General features: G+C 37.4%; 1 protein-coding gene across 7 annotated transcripts in view; it reads right to left on the bottom strand.

Annotated features, from left to right (window-relative positions):
- The window catches only part of Zeb1 (zinc finger E-box binding homeobox 1), a 164,540-nt gene that overhangs the window by 111,411 nt on the left and 36,302 nt on the right, over positions 1-16,827 (bottom strand). Inside the window, exon 2 of one of the 7 annotated variants that reach the window (XM_031364912.1) lies at positions 12,715-12,865. The exons of 5 other annotated variants lie outside the window; for them this stretch is intronic. The gene's annotated coding sequence lies outside the window, so the exon portion shown is untranslated. Of the gene's footprint in view, positions 1-4,504; positions 4,639-12,714; positions 12,866-16,827 lie in introns of those variants that run through there. One more of the 7 variants, XM_031364909.1, reaches the window with a different exon arrangement.

The following is a 16,827-nucleotide window of genomic DNA, read 5'->3' as shown; positions in this document are numbered from 1 at the left end:
AGGCCATGGCTGAGGAAGGACAGTATACAATGAAGGCCATGGCTGAGGAAGGACGGTATACAATGAAGACCATGGCTGAGAAAGGACGGTATACAATGAAGACCATGGCTGAGGAAGGACGGTATACAATGAAGGCCATGGCTGAGGAAGGACGGTATACAATGAAGGCCATGGCTGAGGAAGGACGGTATACAATGAAGGCCATGGCTGAGGAAGGACAGTATTCAATGAAGACCATGGCTGAGGAAGGACGGTATACAATGAAGGCCATGGCTGAGGAAGGACAGTATACAATGAAGACCATGGCTGAGGCCTTGCAGGGAACTGTTTTAGGAGGGCGACCAGACAATTCTTTAAGATAACTACTTTTTTTTTTTTTTTAAAAAAAAGCTTCTCTGAAATTCTTGTTCTCTGAAGGATGCAGAATCATAAACAGTCTTGATACAGTCTCTGAGGTGAATGGGTCTGAAATGCACCATGGTTTACTGCGGCATGCCGTAGTGGCTGGAAGCATCTGCCTAGAATGGCCATGATGCAGAAGGACCTTGTAGTCTGTCTCCCTCCGGAAGACTGTGGAGCCAGTATAGAAACCCTCTGCCCTTACAGAACATCCATGCTGTCTCTGAAACCCAAGGGGAGTCAGATCCACACCATTAAGGAGGTTACTAAAACTTGAAAAATGCTACTAAGGTACACTTAAAATGTTAGAGTGATGTTGAGATTTTTGTTCTTCTGCAAAAGAAGTGTAAAGAGACATGAAGACACTGTTAGGATGTCGGAACCCACTGTCACTACCAGCTGACATAAGCAATGGCAAGTGCTTAGACAGAGATGCTCAAAGTCTACCCCAATTCTCAGCAATCAATATTCTATGCCCATGTCTGCCAACCTGAGAATCAAGCGCCAGCTCCAGTGCTAGCCAGTGCCAGGAGAGAGTGGTCAAGGCTAGACACCTACTGAGTTTACTGTTGGGTGAGAGAAGGCACAGAGTCACAATGTGCACTCCAACAATTCATACTTTATAAACTCAAGTTACTAATCACTCAGCTTCCTACATAAACCTTACACCTCAATGCAATGGTGTGGATTTTAGCTTTTTCAGTGTAAACATGGGCCACCTGTCATGGGAATCTCCTCTTTGTTTTAAACTTCCCAAGTTCTAGGAAGGTTCCTAATTTGGAGACTCTCAGGACAGTCTCCATCCACCTTTTTAGTCCTACCTAACAGAGACTCTTTCAGGACAGTCTCCATCTACATTTTCAGTCCTACCTAATGGAGACTCTTTCAGGACAGTCTCCATCTACATTTTCAGTCCTACCTAATGGAGACTCTTTCAGGACAGTCTCCATCCACCTTTTTAGTCCTACAAGTTTCCAGACAACACAGTGATCTCTCAATGAAGTTAAACTGAGACAAAACAAAATACAACTTACCCAACTCAACTTAGATAAATTAAGCAGGGGTCATAATTATGCTAAATAAGTATTTATCTGGAGTTCAATTTAAACAAGGCATCCTATTATTATTATTATTATTATTATTATTATTATTATTATTATTAATTTGCTTTCTCTTAAAACTGGGAACACAAAACCAGGTGACCTAATGAGGCTTCCCAATGGACAGATTAAGAATATAGTGAAGGCTTCGCTCATTCTTAGTCTAGATCCATCCAATCAAATACAGTAGCTATAGCCACATGTGGCTACATAGCACTTAAAGTGTGGCCAGGCCAATAGGAGACACTCATAGTGCAAAATATATACCACATTTTGAATACTTAGCATGAAAAGCAATAGGTCTCATAAATTTCTATAACTGATTATGTGCTAAAGTATTATTTGGATAGGCTGGGTCAAATAAAATCCAATGACAATTAATTTTGGCTGTTTCTCTCATTTCAATTTGGCTATCAGTAATATTTCATTTGGCTATCAGCCATCAGAATTAAGTTACTTGTCACCCACATATTACTTTTAATTTTTATAAGACAGTATCTCTGTGCCTCCAAAGAGGCTTAGAGTTTCCTTATCCCATTGGTAGACACGAGGGTAGCTTCACTCCCCAACTTCCTTGCAATTGTAGGTCAGGAGAAGGATCTAAACAAGAAAATTAAGCTTCCAATAAGGACTGTTTGCATGGATGGGCTAGGGTTGCTTTAAGAAATAATAGCAAAGATCTGAATACTAATGAAGGGGAAACCAGAGAACCACTTTTAATAAATCTTTCTTAAACAAAAATATGAGTACACACTAACATTTGTATACATGCTTACATGAGAGCAAGATGCTCGCTTTGACTCTGGTTCAGCAGAAGAACTAGTGCTCGCAAGCCAATCTGCCAGGTCTGCACATTAGCACAGTCACAGGATCAATAGTTCACCTTATTCCCTATGGGTGTGGTGTATATTATTACTGACAATACAACAATTACAACAATTGTTGCTATAGACCTTGCAGATAGAGAAGGCAAGAATAGTGGCTCCCATGTTATATACATATGCCACATAACTGATCAGAAATTAAACAATAGGAAAACTAGTGAAAATATTTTTAAAATAGATCACCAATGCTATTTTAAGTGTTAAATGATTTACTTGTTTTTACTTTATATGTGTGAATGTTTTGCCTGTAGAGGTCATGAGAAGGCATGAGATCTACTGGAACTGAGATGTCCTATGTCCGGAGCTCTGAACCCAGGCTCTGTGAGAGCAGCTCGTGTTCTGCTCAGCTAGCTCTACTCCCCCAGTGCTCAGTATTTCTTAAAGGTATGTGTGGGAACTTTTTAAATCAAATGTAATTTTACAATGAAAATTCATAATAAAGCTTTAATTTGAATAAGAAATATTCTGTATTACTAAACATCACCTTACAATTTCAGTAGGTTTATGTTTCATTTACAAATTTCTTCCCAGTTGGCTAAAGAGTTGTATTTACCTAATCTCCTCTAGAAATGAAAAGAAAATCAAGTTAACTGTATGTGTGTGTATATATACATATATATAATTTACATTATAAATACCTAATGCTTCCATGTCATATAACCTGTGTTATAATTACTTACAATTTTTTAATTTTTAAAGTATCTGTAATGAGACTAGCCCCGATTCTACTTTTTCTCACTCTGACAGGAACGAAGGGTTATTTTGACCCAACACAGTTTATTTAGCAGATACAGGAAGGACCGTGTGTTTGAAAGGAGGTTGATGTTAGTCATGTCTCAGAGTAGGGCTGTCAAACAAAGTCATGAGCCTTCTCCCCAAAGGTAGAGTTCCACAGGGTCACCTCCAGTGCAGCATGTCTCCGAGCCCAGCAAGAAATGGTAAGCGAATGGAGTGGGCAGGTGGCATCCGCTCACTCAGGTGACATATCTCCCCGCCCCCCCCCCCCCCCCCCCCACACACACTCAGCACTACCATCCCATCACCAATGCACGGTACCAGGGAACTGAGCTAGGAGTTAGCTTCTGGGTGGAAGCCAAACGTATCTTACTTAGCACTAACCTCCTTCTAAGACAGATGGCATGCATCCTCTTGTCCTCCATAGAAAACAAATGAGACCTAGCAGACATTTTCATCTATGATTAATCATTTTAAGGTATTAATAAATCGACAAAAGAACTGTGAGGTTTTCTGCTGTTAAAAGTTTGGAAGAAAAGTTGGTGCATTAAATTTCTCTCTGCTCTAAGTGTCTCCTGATGGAGCTCATGTGTTCACTGCATGTTTCTTCATGTGTCATCAGATGGACTAAATGCTGAGATGGTTTCAAAATTCTTCACTTCAGATCTCAAGACATTCAAGAATCTAGCTGAGGAATAAAACTCAGAAGTTTAGCCGGGTGGTGGTGGCACACACCTTTGATCCCAGCACTTGGGAGGCAAAGGCAGGTGGATTTCTGAGTTTGAGGCCAGCCTGTTCTACAGAGTGAGTTCCAGGACAGCCAAAAAAAACAAAAACAAAAACAAAAACCTAAAAAAACCTCAGAAGTTTAAACTGGTTTAGGTGTAGCCCAAATTGAAAAACTAAGCTTTAGTAAAACTGGGTTCGTGTGTGTGTGTGTGTGTGTGTGTGTGTGTGTGTGTGTGTGTGTGTGTGCGCGCACACGCGCTGTCTATGTTGGCTGGTCAACGAAGTCCAGAGATCAGACTTCTCTCCAGTCACCTCCCTTGAATTCAGATACAGGCTGCCACGCCCAGCTTTGCACATGGGTGATGGGGATGGAACCTCAGGTCCTCGTGCTTGTATTTTAGGCACTTTACTGATGAAGAAGCCATATCCCCAGGCCTTAATTTAAAAAAAATAATAAAATAAAACGTAAAAAATTAATAATCTTTAGGGCATATTTCACTTACAAACAGTGAAAACTATTGATGGACAGATGATGTCCCACCCACAGGAGTGGGTGGTCACAGGAGTGATGCTCTCAGGCCCTCAATGGAGCATTCCGAAGCCAGCGCTGCATTAGGAGCTTGGCCTCACAGTGTGTGCTCACTGTGCAATGCTTACCTTTAGAGAACAAGGTGGCTGACAAACTGATCGAGCTCTCAGCCCACCTCCAAGAACACTGAAAAAGATCTGCAGAGGTTCTTGGTGCGGGAGGGACCTCTACAGTCTTCTTGTGGTGGAAGGTTAGGATTACCCTGAAGGAGGAGAGAAGAGGAGATATTACCCTAAGACCACACCACAAGGGTCAAATTTATCTTCTAGTACAAAATGAGGCTCTGAAGAAAAAATCAGATTGAACTGTGACAATTCTAAAAGGTCACATTTTATTTGTTTAAAATTATCTTCTGTTCAAGTAATACTACATGTTCAAGTATTATGCCCTACATCAAACCTTGAGAAATTTAAGCTCTGCCTTATCTCTAGGGAATTAAAAAAATGGCAAAATCCCAGGAAAAATCTGTGTTGCAAATGATCCCAATCATATATTAAACCTTACTAAACATGACCAATACAGCCCAGAATCATGTCTGAATCAGCCTGTTAGAGTGTGAGGGCCACAGACAGACTATTGTTCTTGTTTATTTATTTATTTATTTATTTTTTTAATGTGGTGATTACCTATAGTCTTTGCATATTTAGTAAGCTCTAGAAATTTTCATGAATAGAAGGAATACCAAAAAACTAAATATTTACAAAGTCAAAACTTACATAAAATGAAATAATTAAAAGACTACATGTTTTAATTTTGAAAATATATCCTTTAAAACAATGTTAACAATATAAATCTTAATCATATATTAAATGTTGAAGTGTTTCAAAATGATCATGAGAAATGATTAAAGTATGTTATTACAACTAATAGTTCTGACTAAGAATGGGCCAGTATACTACCTGACAAGCTATTAAGTATTTGGATAGTAATAGATGGAATATGATATGCCTATTTATACTTTAGCATTTCTTTTCATCTATGGAAAGTTGGACAGCAGTTCTGGGATAAAATCATTAACTATAGCTCTAATGCTGCCTGAATAAGTTATAAAATCAGAAAATGCTACTCAATCAGTATGATTTCCATATATAGCTTTAAGAATATATATATTATATTTTTTAAACATGTAAAACTCAATAATGAAGCCACTTCATTTATTTTCTACTTATTTGTAGAATATTACTAAAAACAGATGGCCCTCCTCCAAATGTTTGCCAACTATTCAGACTAATTAATTTGGTAGGATAAGAAGAAATACTGAATCTACTTGATATAGCTGCTGATAAGGGACTATAGTTTATAATATATAATTATGTATATAATTTAATATATAATTATATATATTATTTAAATTATATGTGTACAATTTAAATACTCAAGTCTGCAAGGGCACAGAGCTCAAAAAATACTTCTTCACAATGCATGGGCCTCTGGCTGACTTATACTCTGGAAGTGCGATGCAGTCCCCAAGACAAACTGGAAACTCACTGTAGCACCACATTCTATTCAGAGCAGAGACTCCCAATTACTGCTCAGCAAGACTACAGAGTGAAAAGTGGCGGGAAGCTTAGGGCTGATGTCTACTCAGAATCAATGACGGATCAGGCTATAACACAGCAGAACAAAGTGTCCTAATAATAAATATTATGTAAATTATGGTGTAAATATAGTCTCAAAAGTATGTACATACGCACAAAAAGCCAAAGTCCTACGATCTATACCTACAAGAGCAGAGACTTAGCAAACAGTAAATTACACCTGGATTTGGTATTAAAATGATGTCTCCTCTACTCTTCTCCTCAGAAATAATGGACATTGTTTAAATGATTCATTGAAATCATCCAATAACTCAGACACACGCATATACACACACACACTTTATGATATATATTACTGTGTGTGCTTTTATTTCATTTCCCTTAAAAGGCTACAGTGTCCTTTTTGTTGAAACTATTTGCAAGCCTAAAACTGCCTTGAAGTGTTTTAAACATCAGGGCTTATAATTGTTACTGTTTATAGCAATGTAAACCATTGTTATAAAGACTTATTACAAAGGTTAAAAACAAACTTTGATACCTTTAAAGAACAAAAGCATCCTAATCAATAGAGAAAGAAAACCAATCTCCACATTAGAGTAAAGAACCTCTGCATTTCCTTTATGAAAAGTGTTGAACATCCCCAGCTATTACACAAACACAAATTAAAACCATCTTGAGATCCTACCTTATCCTAGTCAGAATGGTTAAGGTAAAAAAAAAAAGCCCAAATAACAAATTCTGGCAAGAATGTACCAGGTAAACAGTTAGGTAAGCAGGAGCCCTTGGATGCTGTGAATGGGAGTGACAAGCAGTGCAGGCACTATGGAAGTCAGTGTGAAGGCTTCCTAAAAGTGCATGTCTCAGCTAGTCCACTCTTGGTATAAATACAAGGACTGTGTGTCCCACCACACAGAGAGCTTGTACACACATTTATTGCTGTTCTATTCATCAAGGAAACTGAAGCAGCCTAGATCTCATCAACTGATGCAAAATGAAATGTGATACACATTGTGCCATAAAGAAAAATGAAGCTGGAAAATATTATATTAAGTGACATCACTCAGGTATGCAAAGGAGAGTGCACATCTATTCTCTCTTGCACAACGATTCCAGCTTCTGACTTAATTTTCATAGATGTGTATTTGTCAGAGAGAGTATGTGCCAAGGCCAGAAAACTAGAAGGGGAATGGAAAAGAAAGGAAAGGAAGAGAAGGAGGAGGAAGAAAAGGAAGAGGAGGATGAGGAGGTGAGAGAGGAGGGAAGGGGGAAGAAGGAAAGGGAGAGGAAGGGGAAGGCTCCCTCACAGGCCCCCCACTCAAGGTTATTAGGAATGCGAGGTCACAAATTCTCCTCCCTCCTTGAGGATCACTGGCAGTTAATATTTTCTTGGAAAAGGAGACATATTTTGTTCAGCTATCTAGCCCCTGAAGCTGATCAAGCTCCTGTAAATAAATTATAACCATGTCCTATAAGAAATGTTATTATACTTACACACACACACACACACACACACACACACACACACACACCATCAAAGTATTTGAGAAGCGGAATGTAACTGTGCTGAATATGATCAAAATATATTATATATATGCATGGGGGTTATAATGAAGTATATTTATTATGTATAATTAGTATTCTAACAAAACACTTAGAAATTGAAACGCTATACTCAATCCGAGCAAACAAGCCCAAAAGGTACAAGTTATAAACAGGCAATTCATGTTGGGGTATTTGGGAAGCTCTGAATTAATGTATGTAAAACACAAGAATGTGTTTGCAATTCACAGCATAAATACATTCTATTTTTTCCAGGAAAGAATTTTTTACTACATACATTTGGAAATTAAAAACAACTGGTAACTTCATAAATTTTCATTAATGTGGAGAATTGAGGATATCAATTTGTATGCCCCAAACAGAAATATATACATTATATAAATAAAAAGAAAACTGATATATTAGAAAACTAATAATTTCAGTAGATTCATATTATGTATTTATCTCCTTGGCATGACAGAGACCAGATCTTAGAGCTCCTGATTCAAGCTTAAGATTCTTGAAATGTCTCTATTCTTCTTAAAAGAGTAATGGTGCAGATAGAGAGTAAATCCCCAATACATGCTTGTTAGCTGGCTGCTCTAAAACTAGCAGTAGGGCAGCCTCCGGATGCCACAGCATACGAGAATGCTAGGGCACTGAGGTGGGAGTGGGTGGACAGGTGGGGGAGCACCCTCATAAAGACAGGGGAAGGGGAGAGTAGATAGAAGGTTTGTGGAGGGGAAATGGGGAAGGGGGATAACATTAGACATGTAAATAAATAAAATAACTAATTAAAAAAAAACTAGCAGTGGGGAAGGGAGACCCTGCTTGTAGTGCTGAAACTATCTCTCACTTAGCATCTTGCAATAAGAGAAAAATGTTTCTATATTACAAACCAAAAGTTATACTAGATTATAAAATATATATTTAAGTTTATTTTTATGTATTAAAAGTTTAGATACATTTATTCCCTGAGTGTGCTTTGCATGTTTGGATGTATGTATGTGCATCATATGTGTGCCTGGTATCTTCAGAGGTCAGAAGAGGGTTTCTAATCCCTAGGAACTGGAATTACAGATTGTTGTGAGCCATCATGGGATTGCTGAAAATTGACTTTGCAAGAGCAACAAGTACTTTTAACTGCTGAGCCATCTCTCAACCCTATTTTATATTATTATTTAAATACAAACATTTGTACTTTAAACAGCTGAGTTAATTTATAAGCTCTCTTTTTGCATATGTAAACTTCAAAGCCATAGAATCACTATTCACAGAGAGTAGCATCTTACACTTCATCCTAACACTGTTCTTCAGCAAATGCAGTCCTTGGAAAAGTCATTTAGGTCTGAATATATCTGTGTAGGACATCAACTCAAAATGTATGCCGTTTATAGACAGGATTGTGCTAATACAATACTCTGTTTTCCAACAAGTTATCAATCCTCATCATTCCGTCCTTTTAGGGTTACAAATCCATAGTATAAGTTAGACCTACTGATGAAAAGATGCTGTAGTGTGGTTTTCACAAGGTAAAGAATATTCAACACAACCGTTTCATTTGCAAGCTTACTACATTTTAGTTTATCTTTCATGAGGTATATAGCAGGTGTTTGATATTCCTTCTTAGAGAGAAGAGTCACTCTCATTTGGCTGGGATAGTCAGAGTCTTGGGCTAAATGCTAAAGTGACCTTGTTCCTAGAGAAGCAGTTATAGAGGCTGCTGAGCTGCAGTTGAAGAGGAAGCACAGACTAGGTGAGAACTCCCCCGGCATCTTTACTTCACAGCAATACTGATACCATGGCCTTGTTAATTAATATGATCTGTATATTGGAGGTGAATTCTTTGGAGTGACTGAAAACATATATATCATGTAAAGTCCTCTATTCTGTGATTATTTCAGGTGGCTCAGGTTTGTGAGTCTGGTGGAGCATGACTTCTGGTGCTGGGCATTGAGTCAAGGGCCTTATGCAGTCTACAGAAGGACTCTACCTTAAGCTGCACCCCAGCCCAAGCAGGATCTCTGATGGGGGACTGTTACATTATTACTACATATGTGAACAGTAACATATGGAGGCATGCAAAGCACTTTCTACATGTTAAATACCGGGCCAAGAATGTAATATGCATAAAATAACCTGATTTTCTGCATGATGTATACCCTTGTTCCGTGTTAGAGAGTAGGAAACAGCATAGGGAACTGTTGTAAAGCTCTGAACTCTCTTAAGTGTGGGCATTGATAACAATCCATTAGTCTGATCAGAGACCAGCTTCTTAACTACAGCATGGAAGTGCTTATGTAAACCTGCCCAGCATAATTTTATTATACATCCTGTCTAATGCATAATACCCATGGCAAGTGCTATGAGTTTGTAGTGAATGGCACACGTGACAGGCGGTCTGGTCTGTGCATGTTCTGCCATATTCACTATTTTAGTAACGTAAAAACCTTTCATAGCAATTTCTTCTATTAAATAAGATATACACTGTTTTGCTTTCTAAGAAACATTTTCAAAGACTTCCTGCCAATCTTTTTTTATGCCAAAATGAAACCTATTTCAGGAGATAGGTGACATATTGGTTTATCTATTAAATTATTAGCACTCAAGAGGACCAACCTGAAGTACCTTTAAGAAGGGCTTTGGTTTTTACAATGCCACAAGGCACTGCATTGTGACTACGTTCAGTGTCCGTGTTCTGTGCTAAACTACAAGCCAAGGATCACACAGTCAGAGCACAAGCTCCCAGTTTCAGTGCTCTATCTAAAACACAGCCGGTTCCGCTACATAGTCATTCGATGTGTAAATGTGACTTATTGTCTCTCTTTTAGCTTTACTCAGTAAAGACCCACCATAAGTGGCAGTTTAATATATCTGATAACATTGACCTCACATAAAATGTAACATGATGATAGTTACTGTCAGGATATTAAATTTAAAGATAAGACACAGCTTTGAAATGAACCCATGTAGTTCAAAGCAAGAATTCAAAATTCCAGTTCCATGCCATTTTTCGTCGCTACTTGTTTCTTCTGACAGTAGCAGCATCAAAGATCCCAATAGAGGCTATTATAGCATATACTACATTAGCTGCCTAGAGATGTACTGGAAAATTCCTAATAGCCTTTGTTTGCTTCTGGAGCCACTGATAAGCATTTCAGACCAACAGATGCTGTGCATCACCGCCGTCTGTTATCTGTGCACCAGTGCTTCACAAGATGCTTACTTATTAGTGTGTCTACCTCAACACAGCACTGGGCCTCACTGTGGCATCTTCAGCTAGGCACACGCTATGCCTTGGGCATGCTCACCTCCAGCAGCATTTCCTCTACTCTGTGTTTCTAGTCCAGTCACTTAGCAAGGCTGTCTGGCTGACATCTTGGACCATTCTAAGCTCACTCACAGAACCCAAAGGAGTGGTCAAAAAAACCATGCATGAACACCTCAAGGCATACTACACAGCCAAGAACATTTCCACCTCCTCAGGACACCCCTCCAGAGCTCTGTGAAGACATCCTTCTCCCCACTAACAAGCAGGACTGTCTCTATGTACACCTTCCAATCAGAGTATAGAACATCTAAGTACATATAGATAGAATCACATACTTAACTTGGATTTTATTACTTGAAAAATACTGGGTTTTATTTCATGTTTAAACATTTAAGTGTTAAACTAGGGAAAGACCATTAGCTCTAAAACCATGAACTTTTCAGATTTTAGTTTTATATGTGAGATGGCCAGTTTATAAGAGTCAGAGAAAGGAGACTGAGATTGCAAACATAAAGCAGAGCCTAGGGCACACGTACTAACATGAACATGCAGTAGCACAGTCAGTGCCAGTGTAAGGACAATTAACACACAGTAAAATTAATACCTAAGCAACACGAGTCTTCAAAATATTCATGATCTAACATATGAAAATAACTTTTACTATTTTATTATTATTAACTGAGATGATATCATGAAGTGCCAATCTGACATCTTATTTGAGACTAAAATAGTTTCAAATTAATAAAGCTACTTTAGTCTCAAATGACCTAACATTTTATTTTTCAAAACATAATGATACATAAACCTTAAGACAAATGTGTAGAATATAAATTTTACATACTTTTAACAGGAATAAAATTGATGAAAAAAATCATACATTAAAATGTCTGCATATATTTTCTATCAATTTATGAACTTGGAGTCCTCCATATATAATTTCTGAAATACCAAAAGATCCAGTAGGAATTTTCCCACAGACAAAATGATCTCCTAAGAATTTAGCGTTTACAAGTCTCTGTTGCAAATGCTTTAGAACTTTAAGAAACTATAATAGAAGTTTAAAAATATATTTCTCCATGGTCAGAACTGAGTTATTCCAAGGGTTTATTTTAAAAAACATTCAATCAATAGGTTTATAATATAAAGATTTAGAAACCAGTTATTGCTTTACTTTTAAAAACCTGATTTATTATATATTAAATTGATTGCTTCTCTGCACGTGGCTGTGTGTAACTGACATTCTGTCTTCAGACTGAGGGAGAAGCTGGAATCTAGAGTACTTGGCACTGCCAATACCTGACTGCATGAGAGATGCTGAGGCAAGAGCTTGGCACATGGGGCAATGTTAAATTAACATAATTTTCATGTCTCTAGTTTAGTAAGAAAAATTACTAAACTAATTTAGATTACTAAACTAATGCAACTAAAAATTAATAAAACTATTTTAGCCTCAAAATCCTGTTTGATAGGAAAATGGTCAACTAAAATTATGGCGCAGCTTAAACATGCTAGTCTTTATCAGTTATTCCGTAGTGATCATAAATACCATGTCCATGCAGACAGTGACGTAGTCTTTGATAAGTGCTGGCTTTGTATCATAATTGTTGCTCTCCCCAAGGTATTCAAGCAATATTTACAACATACTATTTTAAAGATAATAAGCTACAGTAGGACTATAAAAAATTAAACTTGTTAAACTTTGCATGAACCATATAAACTAATTTTTGCACATTTTTATTTGTTTTCCTCAACACTGCATATATAAAATCTCTTGTAAGACTGTTTTCCACATTCATCTTATAAAAAGTTGTAACAGACATAATAAAACTCACATATTTGATCATACGTCCTAGAATAAAAATAAAACCTCACTTTAAATAAATATGCTTTATACAAATAAATGCACATACAAGTTAAGTGAGACGCTTACCCTTGACTTCCTTTTGAGAGCTAGTTACTCCATCAATCTTGGTGGTTCCTATGTCGGGTAGTCAGTAGCCAAATCACAAAATGGCATTTGGGCGTTCATGTCTTCAGATGGGAATTTCGGCCAATTACCAGTTGAGAATTTAAACTGAAAACTAAATTACCCAAACTTTATTAAGTTGTTCCCATGTCCACCAGCTGATAAAGAGCAATGACACTAAAAATAACTGGAAGAAAAATCACATGGCCTACATCTTTTGCTTGTAAACAGTCATATTAGGTTTGAGAAGAAATGCTACGACCCCAAACTAAAATTTCCAATGACTTCACAGAACAGTTTATCTAAGTTTACACCCTTAAAGGTCTCCACAACCATTCCAAACATATAATAAAGATAGTACTTATTTGATGATGCAATAAGTCATTAAGCAACAAGGTTAAATGTCACCAAATACTGCCTTTGCCTAAGAGCCAATTACAGAGTCTGAAAACAGGTTGACTATAACATTCATATTTACAAAATACTAAGCCATTAACTATTTGCAGTACTATGTACCATACAAGAAACTCAAGGTTACACTGCAGACACAGCTCTTGACTGAAAATACCATCTTAGTATTGGGAAAAATGGTCATCCATTTTTTTACAAGTATAATATAAAAAAGCTTTAGTTCCTTTCCCACACCAATTCCTCCCACCCACATTAAATTGATAGCTATTCTTTGGAGAGTCTATCAATCATGTATAGTAGCTGATCATATTGGTCTTTATTATAACTCAGTTGTGCAATCTGTTTTGATGCTTCTAATATTAAAAATGACTACTAATTAAAAACTTTGAGGTCTAAAATTAAGCACACATATATAGACAGCTTAAAGACCTCAAATCTCAGAGTCTATGAACAATCAATCACATGGATTCATATCCATTTATCTATATACCCATCCATTCAACCTCCCATCTATCTACCCATCCATTTAACCTCCCATCCATCAATGCATCCATCCATCTATCCATTCATTCATCCATTCTCCCATCCACCCATCTATCCATCTTTCCACCCACCCTTCCATCCTTCCACCCATCCATTCATCCATCCACCCACCCATCCATCCTTCCATCCATCCATCTTTCTACCCATCAAATGTTCCTGTATCATAAACTGAATTGCTACAAATGTACTATGTAAGAGTGGCTATAGGCTGAATCAACTTAGGAGCAAACCAAAAGGAAATGGACTTTATGTAGAAGTCCTTAATAAAGTTATTAGTAGTTAAGGATAGATCTTTAATAGAGTTAATCATATTGTCTTTCAGAGTTTACTATCTTAAAAACAGGACATTCCATTCCACTTGCTATGTCTGATGATTTCAAGTCACCCCAAACGCTTAATAGGTGTAACCTCATGAACTATTCAGAGACTAACAGAGTTCTGTCTTAGGTGCTATGGAGCTACAAAGGAAAAGTTCTTTTCTTAGAGGGTTTATAATGTAAAACTTAATGGGGTTCATGTGTTAAGTGTGTTGTACAAATGACTGTATATCCACCACAGAAACAAGCACACTGAAGCACATAGTGTGTGTGTATGTTACAGGGACAAGTGGATTTCCACATATAAGCAAGCATACTGCAGCATGTTAAGTGTTTGAACAGGTTGATGACATATGGAACCAATCTGAGAAGCCCAATTTACACCAAACTATCTCTAAAGTGAAAAATACTTTTTTTTTTTTAATTTGGGTTAAAAAAGCCTATAAAACAAACAGTGACTGAACATAGAATATGGCTGTGGAAGTGTTCATATCTTCAGTCTAGAAAGTCAAAGAGAAATTCCTTAGCCAAAAGAAATTACAGATGATGGAATTAAAGCTCATACTCTCAAAGTCCTGCCTTCATCGGGAGAGAAGAAACTGTAAGCATGTCCACTCACTCTAATGACCACAATCGTGTGTTCATTCAATTTTAATGCAAGACACAAAGCTGACAAGTCTCAGAGATAAACATCACCCGTAAACATACAGAATGACTACTGCCCAGCACACCTGCACACAAAGTAGCTTTGGATTTCAGCGGGTGAGTCCCTTAAGATGAGCTTGTGCATGCATGTGCTTGCACACAGTTAAACATGTCTAATAATTCATGTGAAGAGTTTTAAAGTTTAACACCACATTTTCATTTTATAAAGAAACAGACCCAGAAACCTGCCATTATTTGCCTAAAGTCATAGTTATCAATGAAATTAAGACTCCCAAGAGTAATAATGCCATATTTCCTGAAGTTAAGAAAAAGAAACTCTGGAAGGAATATGAGAAATTTCAAATTTTTAACATCCATGCCTATGCATTTTCAGATAGCCCATAAGCCTTAGAAAATGTAAATAATATACTCTATGAAGTTAGAGAGAAAAAGACTCATGAAATGAAATTCCCTAAAATTTCCATGGTTCATATCCATTTCTCTCTCATTCATGGTACCCTATCCTCTCTCTCCCTTGCCACTCTCTGTGGTTATCTAAATTTTAAGCATTTACAGCACAGCATAAACAAAAGTCACCCTGTTTCAGGTGACAGAATGCACATCTCTCCTCCCAATACAATGCATACATATTTGTATTTTATATATGAAGCTGGACAGCAAGAAAAGGTCTGATGTATCCAGATGTAAGAAGACACTCTTGAGACACTGTTGACCCCAGCTTCTAAACTGAGTGGTGACTCTGAATGGGTAGCTAAGGGAGAGCTCTGAAGAGTTGTCAACAATCGAAGGTTTCTGAACATACAGCAGTGCCAAGAAGGGCAGGTGCTTCTGGCAGCCCTTGCCCATGCCATGCATGCACGGCCCTCCATACTGCTTGAAATGTTTCAATGCAAACTCCAGACTCCAGGACGGACAGCGGGGCTGCTGCTGCTCAGTGTCGTCTGTTCTTATGAAGCATAATGGTTTAATCAGGGAAAACAAAAACTTTTAAGTATTTTGTACTACCATTTCTCAACATGCAGCAAGTTCACACATCTCTGGAACGCGCTGTGTTGAGAGCTTACTTGTTCACGGCCATGATGCTGCTGAGGAGATCTCCAGCCTGGGATCAGAACAATTTCCAATAGTTTCTGAAGTGCTCTAAGGCTTACTTTCTCTTCTGCATTAGGGATTGTTGTGAATGGCATGCTCAGCATTGGTAATTATAAAATCAAAGCAACCAACTCTGAAAAACAGTGAATATGTTCTTTTTCTGTAGTGTCAAATATTCACCCAGAGTTTAATTTTTAGAAAAAAAATAAACAAGTATATCCATCTCCTTAGTGTGCATATTTGCTTTCATCTTTAATAAAAGAAAAATTACATATATGTCAAACAACTGCTGAAATGTATTCATGATTATCAGTACTTGATCTGTATGCTTATTTTATACACCTATAAGCCAGGGGTCACTTAAAAATGTCTTCAGTGAAAAGGAGCCTTGAGTAGAAAGAGTTTAAGAAGCCCGAGTTTAGAGTTGGTTATAAGAGCTCAATTACTCCCTCACTGTATATAGAATGCTTTGACTCAGACATTTCTAGTAAAGTGTAGCATGCTTTTTATTTTGTATGTCTCAAGAGAACACTTGTTTGGTGATATCTACAATCCCAACACATCTGTGAACAGAGAGGAACACTGCACCCACCAGCACTGTCACACACACCACTGTGAACAGAGTCTGTCACACACACACTGAACAGAGAGGAACACTGTACCCACCAACAGTCACACACACTGTGAACAGAGAGGAACGTTGCACCCACCAGCACATTGTCAGAGACTAGAAACCCAAAGGGCAGATAACATTTGGCTACCTATTATTTTAAAGGGCAAAAGATTATCCTTTGGCACCAAAAATTCACATGCATAAGGCATTTTACTTATATTCTATTGGTTACAAAGTAACAATCTCAGTAGTTTATTTGCATGAGTATCTATAAATGTATATCCTACATGTGTATAGCTCAATAGGATTAATCTAATGTTTGAAAGAACTAGATTAAAAAGAAAAATCACAGATGCCTAGGTAACACACTGCTCATACCAGTACCATCTTATCATCTTAAGAAGCAAAATAGCTTCCTTTTTTTAAATCTTTTTT

This window comes from Mastomys coucha, unplaced genomic scaffold (genome assembly GCF_008632895.1).
Source record: "Mastomys coucha isolate ucsf_1 unplaced genomic scaffold, UCSF_Mcou_1 pScaffold13, whole genome shotgun sequence".
In the NCBI taxonomy this organism is placed as follows: Eukaryota; Metazoa; Chordata; class Mammalia; order Rodentia; family Muridae; genus Mastomys; species Mastomys coucha.
Note: the sequence above shows the minus strand (reverse complement) of the source record. Positions and strands in the feature narration are given on the sequence as shown.